This window comes from Genypterus blacodes, unplaced genomic scaffold (assembly GCF_046128005.1).
Source record: "Genypterus blacodes isolate CSIRO-AG114 ecotype Tasmania unplaced genomic scaffold, CSIRO-AGI_Gbla_v1 ptg000073l_1, whole genome shotgun sequence".
NCBI classification, from domain to species: domain Eukaryota; kingdom Metazoa; phylum Chordata; class Actinopteri; order Ophidiiformes; family Ophidiidae; genus Genypterus; species Genypterus blacodes.
The window spans coordinates 3,308,959-3,329,186 of NW_027466883.1; the positions used below are offsets into that span (position 1 = coordinate 3,308,959).

Consider the following 20,228-nt stretch of genomic DNA (forward strand, 5'->3'; position numbering starts at 1 on the left):
AATAGAACAGGCGTAGAATAGCTACATACACCCACACAGTCAGGGATAAAAGACTGAAAGACAGGGGCCTGTTATTGCATAACTCTCGAATGGCTGCAGTGCGTGGCTGTGGTCCAGGCTAAATAAAGGGGGAAATGTTTTTTGGCTTTATTTAGCCTGTGATGTAGGCTAAATAAAAGGGTAAATGTCAGAATTCTGTGTAGGTAATCATCATCAAAACACCTGTGAACCCTGCAGCTTGTGTTTTCCCACAGAGCGAAATGTTTGGCAGCCCTGTTGGCTGTGCTGGAGTGATAACCTGTGATTATGTTGACAGTCTAATAGGGTTGATCTAGCTGTGCCAAGCCATATAGCATCTGTTTCCATGGTAACATCCGCTGGAAAAGTTTTCAGCCTGTGGATAACTGATGTGATAATGTGTTTTTTTTGTATCCACGTGTCTCAAAATGTATGTTAAAACTTGAAGCCAGGCAATGTTAACATCAGCATGAGTGCACAGAATTGTTGTTGTAGATCCAACGGAAGTCTATTGATTACGCAACTATACAGTATTTATTGTGCCACATTTGAAATGAAGGTAGCCTGAAAAAAACACCATAATAATGAGTAATGAGTGGGACCTGGATGACTGAGATGCACCTCCACAGCCAGGCCTTCATAAAGCTAAATATAGGGTAAATATGCATCGGCTGGGGCAAGTGTCAGAAGGAATGAAAGGAGTCTGGATGTTTATGATGACATTTCAAGACAACAGGAAAGATTAAAAGAAAGGGCGAAAACTACGGCACCACTGCAGTTTGTGTGTGTGTGTGTGTGTGTGTGTGTGTGTGTGTGTGTGTGTGTGTGTGTGTGTGTGTGGCTGGATTGTATAATAATTCAGATTTAAGGGACCCGAACGCAGCATTTTTGAATGGTGTGGGAGGTTTCATATCAAGACATGAAAATGTATCCTTCCAAATGTATTATTCATCAATTTATAAATATGAGTTCATCCATATTTCATATCTTGCAAGAATTACTATGTGTGGGATACTAATAGTGCAGATGGTCTTGACATATTAAAATTAAATTTGCAGAGAAGCACTGAACCGTACAGATCAAAAGCCTGAGGGTAAAATAAACATATTTAAGTACTTCAAAACACAAAGACAGGTTTAGTGTTTGAAACCAGTAAGTAGGTCTTGGGAAAATCATTTCTAGGTTTTGTATGGACAGGAAATGATTTTGTGAACAACCTTTCACAGATATAAAGACACAAACTACTGAGATGCCTCGAAAATGCAAATCAAATGCTACACTTACTATAGAAACCAGGAATACTTGAAACATCTCTGGTCTGTGTGCTCCTGTTCTGACCCATTCATACATCTGTGTGTACTGCTGTCTAACTACAGATACTTGTTGCACCCATTGTAATACTGTGGAGTGTGTCATCTTAATGCAGAAAATGCAACACAAATATAAATGCGGTATATATGGCAGGAACGGTCAGACAGCTCTGTCGAGTCCTTGACTTGTTTTTATTTTATGGTTTACTGGATTGCGAAATCCAGCCAACAACCCATGAAATGTGTAAGAGAGAGAGACGGCAAACATCCTCCTTTGATCAGAGCAACCAGGCAACAAGCTTTTGCTGAAGTGCTGAGGAGAAATGTTACTACTAGCTCCACTGGTTACTGACCTCTGACCTTACTGTGAAGTAGAAAAGAAAGAAATAATATCTTTCTTTCTTCTGTGCCTCAGAGCCTCTCCAGAGAGTGTCTCTCTGTTTGTAGTCTGTGTCCATTTGAGTAAAGGAAATGATCCCATTCACTCAGCAACTACAGGCTAAATGGGAAAATGTTGTGTACATTAATATTACTTTTACTCCAAATCAAAATATAGTTTTTCAGATACTCATATTTGTGATGTTCTGTTTTTTTGAAGAAGTAAATGAAATATGAATGAATAATAATAATTATATATATGTAATAAAATTTTAACAAATGTTTCTAAAAGACTGATCTCAAAGTCTTATTTGCATGTCTAAAAACCTGTGGAACGCCTCATCAGTGCCACAAAATTAATGTTTAAATGTTTAATTAATGTTTTTACGTGTGATGGGGGCTAGCTGCAGCTTTTATGGACAAGATGTGCTGTTGCTATGGAAAACAGCTGAGCATCCACACTTGAGTGTGTGTGCGGTGTGTGTGTGTGTGTGTGTGTGTGTGTGTGTGTGTGTGTGTGTGTGTGTGTGTGTGTGTGTGTGTGTGTAGTACTGAATTTTTCTACACACACAATGCAGATGTTTGATATCCACTTAATGACTATCAAATGGGACTAATATAACTAAATGAAGCCACTGCTTTCTCTCTCTCTCTCTCTCTCTCTCTCTCTCTCTCTCTCTCTCTCTCTCTCTCTCTCTCTCTCTCTCTCAGGCCTCAGTAAGCAACACTGAGTAATATGAGTATGTCCAGGCTATGTAATTGGGTTTATGCATGCCCAATTCTGGCTCAAGGACAGCCTAATGAGAAATACTATAAATAGATATAAAGATGCAGAGATGAGAGATAAAACTGTTTGTTTGGATGTTTTAGAAATAGTACTCTTTTGAAATCCATATTTTGCCTGTATCACATTTCATGATTTTTGTTCTGTCCTTTTTTCACATTGCTGTACAAGTTTGTGTATTTTTAAATCAAAGTTTATTGTAAGTAAGTATTGTATTTAGTGTTAAGCATCATAACATCAATCTTACAAGACAAATACAGCATAAATTAGCTAAATATAGATGTGATATAACACAATGAACTACTCCATCCTCTCAGCATGGTTTGAATGCACTGTACGTGATATGAAGTATTATTTTATGTGATGTGATGTCAAAACAATACTTGACAGAGACAGGGGGGGAACGGCTCTACGGCACGCGCGTTCCCGTGCGCGGTGTGTTGGCGGGGTCTCTCGGTCCCTCCCTTCCTCTGCTCGCCCCCTGAGGCGCGTGTCCGCCCCAGCGCAGTGTGTCCGCCAGGGGGCAGCTGTGTCTCGGTCTGAGGCTGCGCCGCTCTCGCTGCATCACAGAGAGGAAAATACCACCAGATGGCGGTTTAGGATTGCTGCTCTTCTCTCAAGGCGCGGTTCCGCTCGCCCGGCCAATTTTCAATATTAAAATACACACGATAATAAAACGAAAATCGTTTTATTATTTCGGAAGGTGATAACTGATTCGGCGATGGTCATTAAAGGTGAGTGCCTGGTGTTTTTGTCGTGTTTTTTGCGGTGGGAAGGGAGACGGAGCACAGATTAAAGATGGTGGACACAGACAGGGGAGACTGGTTGGTTGGGGGATGGGCGCTAGCAGCTAACGGAGGTGAATGTGCTTTCTCTCTCTTCCTCACTTACATTATAGCCTAGCGGAGCCATTAGCTTCTGAGCTAGCTCCGATATTTCGGCGAGACAACTTGCCAGGAGGGCAAGTGTTTGAGGCAGCGGTTGGCCCCTTCGCCACAGATTACCATCCGGCGCTGGAGTTTGGCTTGTCAACAAATAAAGAGCCATGCGGTGTGACGTGTTTTCTTGCTCTTTGCAAGGCGCTGAAGTGCAGCATTCAGAGCATCATCACCTCCTCTCATTTGCACTGCCTTATTATGATTGTTCAACATTGCCCTCCTGTCGTGCTGGGCTTTCTGTGGCTGGTGCCTGTAACGCACAAGCTACTTGTCACGTTGTAAGTGTGTTGAGTTTGTTGTTATCATTTTCTGTCAATACGTAGATGTCCAGTGTGTGATGGGGGGGAAAGAGATCCTCTGGGTTGCTACTTTTTTCTGTCAACATTAGCAAGCGTCCCAGCCCCCCTCTTGGCTCAAGTTTTCAGAGTAGTAGTGACTTTTGCGCCATTAATAAACATGTTGCTCGTTTCATGAATGACAACACGGGGATGCTTTTGATCGGGTGTCTCTTTATGCATATTAAAGAACATTATTATGGCGCCTCTTTTTTTACCATTCCCGCCCCCTTCTGTGCGGGAAGCATGCAACATTGAGCGGGGAAACAAGGGGGATGGGCTCCACCGGGCAGCCTACAGGTCTAAACAGACTCCAGCCCCGGCCAGCCCTCCTCCCGTAAGGACCTCTGTGCAGTGCAGTCAGGGTTAGTTAATAGTAGGTCAGAGATCCTGTGTGCACGGATCTCAGATTGTTGCGCAACCTCTTTGTTTACAATCAGAGCCACATGTGTTTTTATGCAGGCTGAAGTGCTTCCTTCCTTCCTTGCTTGCTTGCTTGTCTTAGGTTATTACTCAGTGCCTCCAGCCCAAATATATTTCAAGAAAGGCTCAGAAATGTGTCTGTGTGAATAGGTGTTCTTGAAGAAGATTTCCATTGTTTTGTCCAAAACATATAGCTGATCTGAATGCATTTATGGATGCATTGTTGTTGTGTAGTAGTATGTAGTGACTAAATAAACATATCCTCTAGGTGTTTGTAAAATGCTGCATGCAGAAAATTGCTCACCAGAATAAATACATTTTATTTACTTTATTATTTGCACATGATTCCTGTCAGTCTTTCTAGTGTATCAAGTCAACTATACCTGATCATTACTGCAACTCCAACTTCAAGGCCGTGGCTCCTGGTCATGTTCGGTGTTAACCAGTGTTTTACATTTATGGAATATATTTCGGCAAACTACCAAGTACAATTTTCCCCCACACCAGGAATCTTTGCTATCAATTTACTTTTGAAGATTTGTGCGTCAGGATTGTTGTATGTTTTGTGATCCTGATGTCTTATTTCTGAAGTGTCACGTGCCTATATGTGCACACAATATGATCTCTGACCCTCAAAGGGGGTTGGCATGTCTACATTTGACAGCAAGGGACCCACACTCACACACAGACTCATGGAACATAGAGCATTCAGTGCAGGTGTCTGCCAAAAATATGGATAAAGTTTCTTGGTCTTCCATGACAGGAGGGAATACATCCATAAAGATAGAACTAGAACTGTTAACTTAATTACAGTCGGTAAAAAACTACTTGTCTTAAGGCCCATTCACAAAACACACAAAGTGTTGTCTGTGGAAAAAGAGCGCTACTTCATAGATCTTTAACATGTTTTTAAATACTATATGCTTATTACTATCATGAATGTTCACTGTGTATCCTGCATGGGTATAAAACGGCCTTAAGCTGACATTCAGTGACAGTTCAGTGGCATTACTTTTCAAAGGTGTGTGGTACAAATGACAGCATTGTGCCTATGACTCAGATAACCTGGAGACGTAATTCTCCTCCCTCATCCCTGTGACTGTCTTGGCTTTTTGTGCTGGTTCTTACTGCTGCATTTTACAAGCATGCACACGTGTTTTTACACATCCTGTCTATCATTGGTATTTGTTTTTCCTATGAAGAACAAACGGTATGCTCATATATTCCACAGCATTGTTACTCCCTTTAACAAGTCTTAATTGAAGCAAGATGCGCTATTTTATATATAACATTAATACAAGAGGATCATTTTACGATGGGACTGAATTCTGTTGTTTAATAGTCAACCTCCTCAAGCGCTCACTCTACAACTACAATATGTGCATGTTTGTGTGTCCCCATATGTCTTTAACAACAGAACTCAGCAGATTGTGCATTGGCTTTGACATTTGTCAAGATGTGTTACATGGTGACCATTATTTAAGATGTTGGGTGAAGAAAGAATGTTTCATCTCTATTTTTGTCCAGCCTCACTTGAAGGAACGGGAAAAAAGGGAGAATCAAATATTACTGCCTTCATTAGTTTGCTTGGTTTTCAGCCTTTTTTTTTGTTGAATAAACATAACATCTTTATGTATTAAATCAAACTGAATGGCTTTATGTCCATGGTATAGTAGTTTTCATGTTGATTTATGGCCATGTTGCTCCTGTTATACATTACATACAATACATACATAAACTTATTCAAATAAAGCTGGTGTATATTGGTGTAGCATATGAAGTAGTACTCTTGTTAATATGTTACAACACCTGAATCATGCGCTCTCAGACCGTTTCTTCGCTCCTCCTGGTAAGACGGCTTCCGGATGTACTGTAATTGGTTGCATTGCTGTTATCAGACCTGTGGGCCATCATATTTCTTTGCAGGGTAGCTCAGCCTGAGAGTTATGGCAGGGTGGTAAATCAGTCGCAGGGATGTCTTGTTTGTTGCTGTGTGCAGCTGAGCGCGTCAGAGCAGCTGAACTCTGAGTGATGCATGTCAGTAGGGCAACTAAAGACTCATAATGGGCTTATTGTTCAACAGTCAGAGCAGTCTTAGCTCACGTCATGGTATTGCTTTATGCATATTATCCCGAATTGCATCTTATGGTGAGAGAATTGGTGCCTGCCAGGATTACATTTGCTTTAGTACTGAGCTTAATGTTTTCACTTTTAACCGTGATAAAGTCGAGCTGTGTTGGCATAATGAAGTAGGGATCGTCTGTGCTTTTTCTTAGACACAAGTATTTTAATCAGTGTATTTACACACGCATATCCATGTTTGTAATTGTATTAATTCATTAATGCAATGGTTAGTGCTTGTTTTCTGACCCGGCTGTAGCTGTGAGTTCAGGTCAGACACAGTTTGGTTTAGTGGCTAGGCATTTCTGTTGGGCTTACCTGAGCTGTCTAATAGAGAGAGATGCAAATCTATGTAATTCTTTGTTTGAGCAGTGATGTACATGGAACTAAAGGTGCAGTCTGCAACCTACAGATTTGAGTCTGTGTGCAGTGACAACCAGAGATTATGGTGTGAAAGCAGTGTGATATGAGTGGATGCTTGTTCAGCAGAGCACAACACAGGTTTCCTGAATAACACCATTATACATTCCATTTTCTCAGATTGTTTTCCATACAATCTGGTTTGTGTTTCTCAGCATATTACTGTTGTACTCTTTAATATCTCCAAAATGTCAAACTAAGTTAGCCTTGTTTCTACTGGGGGGGCTTTATGAGTGTACGGATATATGTTTTTACCCCAAAACGGCGATATTCAAGTTTGATCACACCTGCGATGTTAAATGATCCAGAATAATTGCAGTTACTATTTATTAATAATTTAGTATTGTAAATCTAAAACAATACTAAGGATAAGGCAAATATATTGAGTTTAAAATTGTATGAACAACATCCTGCTGTTACATCAGAGAAACCAGAACCCCACAAATGACTTCAATTGATAATTGATTAAAATTGTAAATGAATGCTTGGACACCAGTATTAAGATTGATAGCTCCGAAACATTCTGCACCCCAGTGTGAGTCTTGATGATATGTAATACTGAAAAGTACTGCTGGTACAATCAGCTCTGAGAAGTGTACCAACAGTGTTACTGCTTATTATCTCAAGGAATAATACGCAATGCCTTAGATTTTGTTGTGTTGTCTGTGTAAATTCAGTTCTGGAAGTGCTGAATATTTGAGTACGCACTCATTGAGCCAAGCAACACCTCAAGTTATGGCTGCAGCTGGTAACGATTGTGTGGCTGGAAGGAAGTGCCCATATTTACACATATCAAGAGGAAAAACTAATCTCTGGCTGTACCACTAGCATTTGTTTTGATGTTGTGGAAGTATTGGCATTTTCGCCTCTGTGGCACTATGCTGAATAATACTAAGTTAATCATATTGGAAGTAGTCGACATAGTAATGCCTTCCTTTCAATGGGAGGTTGAGCAACATTTCGACTGACTCTCTTTGCCACAAGTAAGAGACAAAGGATATTTGGAGTGAAGTAATGTCATTGTGAAACTTATTAGTAATGAGACTGTAAGCATGCAATGTTGTGTGTCTGTGTGTTTTGTAGATGTGTGTTCTCACCCTGGTATTCTTATGGCTCGGTGGTTGCTAGGCTGAGCAGGCAGCTTTTACCTGCAGCTGACGTACAACTCTGTGTGCTGATGCAACCAAGCCGTCGTGACTGACGGGTGCTACCAGTCGTTTTCTAAACGGCAAAGAAAAGGACCACATAACCCCAGATTTTACCCTCCGGACTTAAGAAACTCCAGGCCAAATAGCTAGATAAATAAAACCTGTGTCCTACTTGGGATCTAACTGAAACATTTACTTCTTACTAGTAAATCACCTACAAAAACATCTCGGCATCATGAGCTCATTCTTAATTTTACGCTTAATCGCTCCCCGTATTCTGTTGTATTACAAATTTGTGAGTGATCTACTGACAAATTGATATGGTCTGGCCTTGAACGTCTCTGAATCTCTGAACTGTTAACACATATTTGTAGATTTCCGAGCTCTTTTGTTGTCAGTTTCTGATCCACTGTCCAGTTACTGTTGAAGCCTACATGTGAAGATTATTATCCACTTTGGATTCTCAGGGTAGGTACTTGTTGTCTTGTCCTAGCAGGATGAGCACAGGTGTAACAAATAACATTAATTATGACCCGTCTATTTAGGCTTGTGACTGAGCCAGCAGGCGGTCGTTTCCTTAATTGAATGCAGCTGGGTCTAATATTATTTGATACACCTGCATTTATCAATTAAAAAGCTCTGACAAGGATCATTTTTCACATTTACTTTTAATTTTAAAGTAGGAAGTAGTATCTGTTTAAGTCATGTTGTTTGGAATATTTTTCTTAACGAATGTATTTGGGTACGTCTTCTACCATTGCACCTGAAAGCCTAATTGCAGCAGTCTACTGTAGTACATTACCAACTACACAATTTTCTACTTTAGTTCTAATGAATTCACTTTGTAAGACTTTTACATGTGGATTCTCTCAGGCAAGCGGAATGCCTGGACCAGAAAATATATAAGAAGGGCAGTTACTGTCACTGTAAATTGTGTTGGCTCTCCATCACGTTGGCTCAAACCACAACCTTTCAGTTCACCGGCAAAATACCTGTTAGACACGAAACAGCCTCATCTGCATTGTCATTGCAGTCACCTGAAAAGCCTTCAGTCGAAATGGTTATATAATAATATAATAATAGTGGTATTTATGGGTATATGTGAACATGTATGTATGCACGTTATCAGCCCAGTTGGTAGATGGTTTATGTTCTGGGTCAACTTGTCAGTATGCACACAAAGGCTGATCATTCTATATCAGTCCAGTTAATAGTCCCAAAATGCCATTTGCCTTCAGTTCATGTTACACCAGTGCAGTAAAGCAAGGCTTGGTAGAGTGGAACACCTCATTAAGGACAAAGCCTGAGACAGGCAGCTCAAAGTAAAAGACTGCCACCAGCGCTTCACTCAGTGCAGACGAAAGTGTAAGCTTGTATGAACGGAGAGTCTGTGCTTTAGATTGTACTAGCAGGCAGCAGATGTAGGCTCTCTACAATTACAATTTACATTTAGTTTAAAACCAGGAATCTCCCCCCTAAGGAGCACACTTGTTCCTATATAAAAATGATTGTAAATTTGTGTATGAAAGTTAAATGGCTACTTTAGATTTGAGGCTCTGCATTTTTCGGTTCCGTTTCCCAGAGTCAACATTGCAGAGTGTGTTTAGCATTTGCATAGATGTGGAGCGAGTGTCTCCTCCAGGGACACAGATCATAGTTATGAGTGGAAGAGACAGGTTATGGCAAATTTTCCCTTGTGGGGCATTAAAGTTTACCACCAGTCTCAAATGCGAGCTTGATATCCTTCTCATACAGGCTACAAGGTTGATTTTTAGATAGTAAGGACATTCTTTCCTTGGTTTGGGAGGGATACCATCCATTATAGGGATTTATGTTCAGAGAGAGAAAGAGAGAGCAAGGACTAAATATGGCACTGGGAAAGACCTGCAAATCCTTTAGGTGTTATCTATAGAGGCGAGATTCAGCTCCTCAGCATTGGCTTTGGCAGTCTGTGTTTAGCAGTCAGTGCTATTTACGCACTACTTAGTATTGATTCTCTGGCCTTCGCCAAGTCAATTCTCTGGCTATCCAGAGTGGAAATGAAGTAATAGGACAAATTTCTGCTAATTGAACTATAAGAAAGGGCTCCCTACGTTCCTGAATGTTTGGAAGCATCCTTTCTCACATCTTCCATGGTACCAGAAACAGCTGTTTTAATGCACAGAACAAAGTTGACAGCCGCACAATATAAGAATAATGTTAAAAGTTGAGGTCTGGAAAAATAGTCTAAAATGGGGAAAGTGTGCTTGAAATATGATTAGCATGTTTTATACTTGCTGACTGTGTCGGTGACTGTCGTCAGCCATCACAATTGTATTTGTCTTTGTTGCCGTAGTTTCATTCAGTGAGACAATATGATGTCTCTGTTTATATCACTAAGATCTAGTCTGATGTGGTCCTGAGTGGGGGATTAACGAGTTTCTCTGACTGTCTGCACCGACTGACACCAAGAGAATATTTGTCCTTACGTCTCCTTCCCTGTTCCCAGTTGACCTCGTACTATTTTACCAGCATTAAGCACAAAGCAAACAGTCAGACACAGAATCTGGCAAATGTAATACAATGAGCCTCTTCTCTCTAATGACATATGACAGCAGGGTTTTGTCCCTTGGCCATAGTCAGTGAATGTACATGCACTCGATTATTCCAAGTATTTGTCCTTACAGTGAGTAAAGGCAGAATGTAATTAAACTGTATACGTGCCCAGAATCATCAGGAGTCTGCCACTCACCGAGTAAACCTAAGTTGATGCATAATCACAGTGTGAGATAAAGGTCTGCCCATTGAGGAAATGCATGTGGAGGTTGTGTACTCCAATTTAGAGGTTTACACACCAGGATAAATTGATAATAGATACAATTGGTACAATAGCATAATCTAGGACTGTTTCTCAGAGTAACCATACTTCAATTTGTGCCCATTTCAATTGCATTCAGGTGTATATGCAAATGTTTGAAACAGTTTTACGTGGCATGTAAATGTCCTATAGACTGAGTGGGTTTATGGTGGCAGGCAAAGCACTTAATGCCCTATTCAGACTTTACCTGCATTTACTTTGCCGCAAGTGTTAATATCTCACTTGGGCTTTTTTTTTTTATTGGATTGAGTGGGTGGTTTCTTATACTTGGCTCTGTGCTCTTAGTCCGGCCAGGCCAAGCCTCTACCACAAACTGCCAAAGAATCAAGGGAACGCTGTTTTACAATGAGACATAATACACAGACATACTGTTATACCACTGCTCTGTCCGGAGTAAGGCTGCAATTCTCCCTTGAAGCCAGTAGATAGTTAGTATGCGTATTAGTTACAATGAATTCATTATCAAAAGGTCCGTTTTCTGTCAACTTATTAATCAGTTGACAGCATTTTGGGCTTTATTGTTAGAAATGATTAGATGTTGATGTTATTAATTAACATTAGCAGGCTGCAGGAGTAGGTCAGTAGAGTCATATCCAGACCTTATCAAACACGCTGCTCTGAGTGAATCAATTGTGTTGCTGTCTGCATTTTAATTCATCTCTTTCACTTTCTGTCTTGCCATTTGTGTCAGACACCTGACTGGGATCTGAATACGCTACCCTCTTGAAGTGCCGTTTTAAATCAGCCATCTGCCTCAGTCAAAGCTCAATAGCCTCTTCATCAGATTCTCGCACCAGCCTGTATCTGGAGAGTTATTTCAGCAGTTTTTACATTACTGCTGCATGACATTTTTTTTTTTTAGCTTCCACAGCTGCCTGCTCCGATTGGCAGGCTTCTCCCACCAAATCTCCTGTCAAATGTTTGGAGCTCTACAAGATCATTAGGAAGTAATAGTGGGTGTGAGGACTAATGGGCCTCGGCGAGAGGTGTGTGTTTGTGTGTCCTGCTGTTCTCCCACTGCGCCGTCTCTCTAATCTTCCCCCCGTTATTAGCAGTGAATATGAGGCAGACTGAGAATCTGGGCCAAGGTGAGGGAGCACAGACAGATGAAAGAAGAACAAATGGGTTCTTTTCTCTTCCACTCCCTCCCTTTCTTGCTCCTGCTGCTCTCTCCTTCTCTGCTACTGTCACACGTTTGTCTCTCTCTCTCCGTGCACCATTTTTCTCATTTGCCCCTGCGTCCCTACCCTTCCACCCACCCCCCCTCATTCTCGCGGCTCCATTTTGCGTCAGCTGCAGCCAAGCGGGCAGCCATTGCACCGAGAGGGGAAGAAACCATAGCCTCTTCTTATGCCACTGTCCAAGGCTGTGACATAAGAATAATGTCGTTATCTGTATATTGTACTTTAGTTCTCTGGAGAATGCAGAAAATTCTTTTCAACAGTGATTGTATCAGTATTTGCAGTTCACCCAGCATCCTTCTCCTCCCCTTTTTGCTAAGATCAGGCCTTGTGTGCAGCAGAGAACGAGCGTACAGTAGTTTGTGGCAATAACAGATGGCTGTGTGTACGCGTGCATGCATCTGTGTGCGTGTTTCTGAGCGCAGGAGATGACTAAGTCTAGTCAATCTCTTGTGTGTTTGATACTGTGTCTGTGACTTTGTGTATTGGACGGATAATCTCCTGTGACACAATCATAATCTGGTTAAACCAGATGGCCACAGTCGGCCCCGAGGCTGTTCTACATGATAAGACGAGAGCTTTGTACTCTCCATATGTATGGCAGCACAATGAAGTTCAGTCATTGTCTCGGTGGCTCAACCTCTCGCTGTGGCCCAAAGGGAGTGATTGTGGTTCAGGCTCACTTTTGGGCATCTGGTGTGCCTTCACGGTGGGGACGGTTTAAAGCCTGCAGAGTTTGCTGACTCTTTTTGGTTTTTCCCTCTTTCAGAATTTAGTTTTATGGCATTCCTTCGTGAAGTAAATTATAACTTTGGACTTGGGGTAGCATAGTCCCTAGGAAGAAGTTTTGATACAAATGAAATTCAAGATGCATATCATTCAAAGATGTTGATGACTTCTTTTCTGACCCCAATCAACAGCAAATGGACATTATACCCCCTTCCTACCTATACAGTACAGAGAACAGGTTTCTTGTGCTTGTTTGTGGTTAAACAGTTTTCCTCATAAACAAATTGCCTTGTATGTCTCATTTTCCTCTTTCCGCTTCCCACATCTGTCTAAATACAAACAGTGAAATATGTTGCCAGGGAGAAGGAGAGCTTAGAATGCATTTGGGACAGTAGGAGTAGGTAATTAATAAGGAAAGTTGCCTGTTAATGCAGGACTCTACACTACACTACTACAGAAATAGACCTATGGGGGATTAGTAAAGTAAACATAGTAAGATTGCAGAGGAACTGGAATCCCCAGCGTTGCGATCCCTTTTGTACTTTACAATGCCTTGTGTTTGATTTGAACCACACTTGGTATTAACAGTTTGAATCGTGCATCACTGAGGTACATTTAATTCAGTGGCTGTCTGTCTTGGGCAGTTTGTGCTCTCACGTCTTGTGTACAGCAGTTTTAATTTGAGCTGGCAGGTAATAGATTGAATGCATCATCTAAATGGAGCCCGAGCAGCTCTGCCTTTCTATAGATGGCAAGGCAGGCACACACTTTACTGCTTTTGAAAGGACAAAACATGTGCTCGGTGTCCTTAGTTGCTGTTTGTAAAGGGAAAATTTACAAAATTATGAAACAATCTTTAAGTGCTCGGCATGGTTTTTGGGGAACCACCGGAGGGGAAAAGCATCTTCACTCGCAACCCACAGAGCTGTGGCGAGACAGAGTTGACACCATGTAACCCAGGTTGTGTGGTTTACATGAATTTCAGGCATGCACTTGTGTGCAATGCATTTCTTTGGCGCTGAGTCACAGGGACACCCAAACTTCCTGTTTCTTGTTGTTGGTTAGTGGTGCAGCATTTACGCCTACCGTTGTCATCTTCAGCTTCTGTTCCACGGCTCTCTGCAGACATGTAAATCACCTGTCTTGCCAGCTCCTCCAGCATGTCTCTGACTACCTGTGTTGCCCTCTCTCACTCACTACACTTACATGCCCACTAATGAAGTGCGTTCTGCTGTTCTCCTGATACACATGGCACAGCATGTTATTGGAGTATCAGGAGAGTCCACCAGGTGATCGAGTGCTTGCAGAAGGGGCTTACTGCAATGTTTGAATGAATTTACAATTGCGTAATCTGGGTCTGTCATGCAGTGTAAGCATGGGCGGATTTATACCAAATTCAATGTAATTCTGCGGGTTACGTGCCGTCAAAATATAGGAGAATACATGTTTTTTTAATGTGCACTTGATCATAGTTTTGGTTCCAAACATGCACCAGAAATACCAATGGATACAAAACACAGCCGCATGGTCTCTCTTTGTGCGATCAATGGAGGCAATGCATTTTGCGTGCGGTGTGTGCTTGTGTTACGCCGCGAAAAACGTCTTTCTTCATCTGATATCAACTTGTAGACTAAGCACGAGCCCGATCCAATGCAGCCTATGTCTTAGTGAAAATGTAGCTGGTGTAGTGGGTGCAGACTGAAAAATGTAAAGTTGGTGTGTTCTATCATTGTGTGGACCCTGAAGCTTCAGAATGTTAAAAACTGAACAGCTTGTTCAGTGTCAAACTGTTGACTGCTTGTTGGCTCCTCTCCAGAGCATAACAGCGTGTCGAACACGGCAGATCTTCAGACGTAATTGCAGGTAGCGAACTATCATATTACAGTAGGAGCGCATCACGTGTTGTTCTTCAGATTATGTCAGGGACTACATATGATTGCCTTTCAGTGTCCTGCTAAGCCATTTGTTACCCTAGTCACAGTGTTTGACTTTTAAAAGCAAGTACAATGCATTTGACCTGCGACAGTGGTTTTTGAGCAAATCGCTGGCAAATGTGAAAAGATTAGAAGAAGAGCAGAAAAAAGCTATATCTGACAGGAAAGAAGATGTCCTCACATCAAGGTAAATCATCAAGAATGTTCTAGTTTTGTGCACTGAATGGAAAAATTATTTACCCACACCAGCCAATCTTTGCTCAGCTAATCTTCTTTGCCATATAAGACTTACATGCATACAGTGAAATGGATCAGAGCGCAGTGTTTACATATTTGCTGAGTGTAGGACTCTGTTATTTGACCTGCCATCTTGACATTTAAACCTCTGATCCTCCAGTCATGGAATGATCCCACTGGCCAGCGCATCCTCCGAGCTGCAAGTTAATTGAAGCAATTTAAATCAATCCACTGCCCCCGAACGCCCGGCATTCACCCCTGACATCGGTCTTCTGCATAAACCTGAGATGAATGAAAATCAAAGATGGCACACAAAAATCTGTTGAGGAGACCAGAGTCTGCGAGGGAAGAGATGAAATATGCAGATGAGGCTGATTAGGGTCTGCACAGGCTGAAAGCATGGAGATGTAAAGCTTTGGAGAAAGTTATGAAAGTGGCAAATGGCGGGTCGACTCTACTCAATTGGTAGCTATAGTAACTAACAAGCGCAGGAGGTCGTAGAGGTGAATTTATTCTGTTTATTTCCTATTTCACCCCAGGGACGAGTGCACATCATTACTATTCCCTTCCGAGTAGGTTATAGATGTATTCATTGCTATTGAAAGTACCAAATTTGTATAAAGAAATAAGACTGAGTGAGAGTGAGTGAGAGTGAGAGTGAGAGGTAGGTGGTGGGGTGAGTCGTCTTCAGTGTAAACTACATGCCACCAGCCCGGCAAGTGAGTGTCTGTAGTATTTAGCCACAGGAGACGCACAGATAAGCTGCTTTAGCTCGTGCCAGTCAGAGATCTGCAGAGCAATATATTTGCAAAGCCTGTGGCTGAAACGACATGAAAGAAGAATATGGTCTCTTAGTTCCCCCTGTTGTATTTTATTCATTTGCACTTGGCCAAGCGCCACGTTGTTTGAATTACAGCCTGTCAACACTTAATTTAGTGATAAAGTCAGCATTGTTTTCTTAACGGGCGATGGTATTTACTTGTGCCGAGCTCATTTAAGTAGATTCTTCTTTGATCAGGCTTCTTCACAAGGCTTTCTGTGAGGAAGAAGATGGAGGAGAAAAGATGGATTTCACCTCAATCCATCCCTTAGAAAGAAAGGAAGTGATGGCTCAATGTATAGAGACCGTTTATTACACATACACTTCTTAAACATGTATCATCTGAAAAGCTGGTTTGAATTGAAGTAAGTGATGCCCGCCTGTCTGTGTTGTGTTTATAGCACTTTTCTGATACATTGTTTGTAATCCTCTTATAATATGAGTTGTTTGCTTGTACTTAGCTTCGCTCTCTCCTCTGCCATCACAGGCCAGATTGGCTGCGAATTTGCCCAGCACATTCATTTTTTCCCGCCCATCTTTCACATCATTTCCTAGCGTCTAGTTGTTGTTTTTTGTCACTTTGTCTGGACCTTCCTAGCTTCGGCTCGCCTGCCATTTGTCTCGCAGTACTTCTGATGGGCCTTAGAACAGTTTTGTGTTGTTTTTTTTGCTGCATTCATAGCGGAGAGCGTGTTTAATATCAGTACTCCTTTGCTACATTAGTGGTGGAAAAAAGGGTTTATGATCAGTGGCCATCTATGCAACTTGAGTAAAGAAGAAACACCATCATCTCTGTAATGTGACTACCAGTATTTGTTGTTGACGCGCCCTTTATTTGCAGATTGAATGTGTGTGTGTGGTTTTTATACAATTAATAACAGTGTATTGGCAATTTTTAAAAAAAACACCTAAGCATAGCACAGGTACTGTATATGCAGGTTGACATGGTTAAATGCGAAAGGGGGAGCCTCGCGAACACCAAGTATTAGTCTGAAAATGTTTTTTTGATTGATGTCATTGTCCTCCTATGTTATTAAATCTCTCCTTGTGGTAGTCACACTGGGATTGGGTAAATGTAATGGTTCATTTTGAAACCAGCTATTCTTGTGGAGACACTGCCTGGTCTCCTCTGCTGCATCGCCCAGCATCCCTCTGAGACTCCTGTACTCTAAAGTGGACTAAAACTGGGCAAGCTCATATATTTCATGTAGGCATGAACTATCTAGATGTTTATTGGTCTGCTTCATTGAAATCAACAGGCATGTCAATATAATTTTAACTTTTCCTTCCTAGCCCTGACTCACTAATTATACCAGCCCACCACTTTCACTTTCACCTGCATAGGTTTGGATCTGAAGCCTGTTCTGGAATGTGCGGTAAATTGGTGTTTGCTGAGAGTGAATATGTTTGATTGTTTTGTTTGCTCATGTGTGCTTTCCTGACAACCTGTGTCCTTCTCCGGAGTTTGAACCTCTTCCTGTTTTCACTCGCGGCTCTGTGTGTGTTAGCTGTCTGCCTAAAATGGCACAAACACAAATGGTCCATTACATATTACAGCTTTATTAATGTGTCACTGACAATAATAGCCTATAACTGTTTGACAAAATCCACTGTAAGCCAGCCTTTTGCTTCAGCCTTTATAGTATGTGGCAGCAAAACAAGAATCTAATAATAAAACCAAATGAGGCTGCATTCATCTTTGTCAGGTTGTCTTGTGTTTGTATTTCCAGTGATATGAGTCATCGCAATGCAAATGGGAAATAAATTATAGAGCGATTGGATTGTTTTCTGGCTTAGTCCTACAGACTTCATTCTTTCAGTACATTTGTAAATTTTTGTGGTACTGTGTCTCGCTACTATTTGCACTTAACTCTCATTGGCTAATACAAAGCCACTTACATGTTGAAATGCGTATCTTTGGCATGAGATACAAACAGAAGCGGCATTGGTGGTATTCATGCCAGCATATTGGATCTATGTATCTGAGCAGGTCTTCTTTTCTTTTTTTTAAGTCTTGCTTCCACATTATTAGCGGTGAACCCAGTCTTGTGTTTTTCTGTCTTGAAGGCGGCTCATTTCCAGCGTACAGTGTTGCAAACATGGTCTTACTACACTCGGTCTCTAGAGATAATGGCCAATTATAGCAGATGCATTACAGGTTATAGTTGTCAGGAAGAATCGGCCAATGGGGGAACACAACAGAGTGGCGATACAGTATATGTGTACACTCAGTTTTTCAGTTTCAATATTTGCAAAACAAGCCTTTTCCCTGAAACGGACTGAGTCAGTGAATGCAATAGAAAGCAATAATCCTTTATTGCTTTCACATATTAAAGTCATCATCGGGCTTTATAACCTTGATATAATTAAAGCATGGATTATACAATAACAGCAGTAGCTCAATATTAGCGTTGTGTTGTGTTGAAAGTGAATTAAGTCTCCAGTAGTAATGTGGCATGCTGGCGCTGTTGAAACATTTTATGATATTAGATTTGAATGGGTGCTGTAAAATGAAATTACTAGGAATGGTGGGTGGAACAGAATCTAGCAAAACACTAAAGATCAGCAGCGTGACAGCACTTTGCGCTGGTAGACGATAAGAATAAAGCGTGGCGCAACTTATGTGGTGAGTATTGCGAGGTTGCTGTAAAGGAGTGGCATAACACGTTTCAGCCATCATCTCAAATACATAACTCCTGGACTACTGGATGAAGCTCGCTGATGTAAAAGTAGTGCGGACTGGAGACGAGGCTTCAGCAAACAGAATGTAGCAGTTTGGTCAGATGTCTATTTGAGAACTCGTTCAGCAGATTAGGGAATACCTGAAGCCTCTAAACGGTGCTCTGGGCCGGCTCAGGAAAGTAGTAAATCTGTAGGAACAAGTTTAGAGAATGCCCAGAAAATTACAGAGACTTCCAGTCTAATCAAACAGTTGTCTAAGGTGAGAGAAATGGAGGAATTCTTCAAACTTGCAGTGTGTATTTTCTGACAAGGAGTTAATACAAGTCAAAATATATCAACAAAAACCATGTGTGCACTAATTTCATTCACAAACTTTTCACGGCATACATTTGATTTCCTATTAGTCTTTTACCCAATATTAACCCTGAGTAACATTTACCCTAACCTTAGACTGAAGAGAGAAACACCTGATGCATTCTAGCTAGATTCTGACTCCCGGGTCAAAGTTCTAGTCTCACAGAGATCATGGCCAATGTGGAATTTGAGTCTCGTCACATTATATGGAAAACTGATCTGATCTATAACTTGCCCCGTCCCGTTCTGCTCTGCTCTCCCCCTCAGTGTGATCCCTCCTGTCTGCACTCAGCCAATCAAATATTCCATCACCGCTGGGCTTATGACCCACACCAGTTGCTATAGCAACGCCAGCCTGCCTCCTAGAGAACATGTCATGCATGTTAAGTGGTTCTTGGATGCTCACTCGTTGTCTTTCTCTATCTTGTCCCGTCTTTTAAATAGACATATACACACATAGGATGAAGTGACTAGGCAGAACACAGATGGTGTGGTCAACACACAAGTTTGGTGTGTGTGAAGTAACACTCGTAGTTAGTTTCGACTTTGATACCCTAAAAGTTTCCAAACGTGATGGAATCTGCCCTAGCATTTGTGTACAAACAATCAGAATGAATCTTTCCTTGTGACTGGAGGAATGTAGAGCGTCCGAGCAGACAAATATGAGCATTCATATTCTTTGGTGAGATATATTGGAGGCACTGTGTGTCAAAAGAACTTGCTGACATCATTTGTTTCTTCGGAAGTCAACAGTTGATATTATCATATGGCCGGTGCAGCTGGTGATCTCCTTTGAAGCAAATGATCAAAGGTTTATCCCAAGCACAGGTGTAACTAATTACTGCTGATTGCCAGTGAGCTGTGACTCACACTTGTGGTTTTTGCCGCCAAGTCAATATAGACACTTAGAAGAATACAACAGGGTGTAATTCCGTTTATTTTGTGAATATTGACAAGCTTCTGTTTTCTTTTCTCTGTTTTTTTTCTCTGTTTTTTTTTCTCTGTTTTCTCTTCTATTCCACTATTCCACTTTAGGTCGCTTACGATTTCTTGTGACCTGAAGTTTTCTTTTATCTACCTATGTTGAACGCACTTATTGGAAGTTGCTTTGGATAAAAGCGTCTTCTTAATGACTGTAATGTTATGTAATGTACTATAGAAAAGAGAGAGAGCTGACCTTGACTTTAAAAAGGAAGCGCGTCACATACACTAGGCTTTAAAGACATGTATTATATTGCAAACCTGAAAGCTCAAACCTTGTTTAGAGATTGAACAACCTGATGCATTTAAGCTTAGTTTCTGAATCACGTTATAGTCTTAAATACTTGGATGTGAGGGCAAATGCTGCCTTCCAACCAGCCAACTGTCTGCAATCCAGAATGAAGCTGCTCGTCTGATTTGGTGTGCGAGAGGGAGTGAGACCATCTTAATATGGGAAAAGACATTACATTATGTATGATCTAAATATTTAATCTTACCCTCTTTAACATTCGCCTGGTGAATAATAAAGTTCTGACTACTTGTGCTAATAAAGCGGGTCGAATTCAATTGAGAGTGAG

The 20,228-nt window shown here is 41.3% G+C and overlaps 1 protein-coding gene across 1 annotated transcript in view; it reads left to right on the top strand.

Moving 5' to 3' along the window:
* Nucleotides 1-3,071: 3,071 nt before the first annotated feature.
* stag1a (STAG1 cohesin complex component a) overlaps nt 3,072-20,228 on the top strand; it is a 30,734-nt gene continuing 13,577 nt past the window's right edge. The window contains exon 1 of the mRNA XM_076157548.1: nt 3,072-3,224. The gene's annotated coding sequence lies outside the window, so the exon portion shown is untranslated. The remainder of the gene's footprint in view (nt 3,225-20,228) is intronic.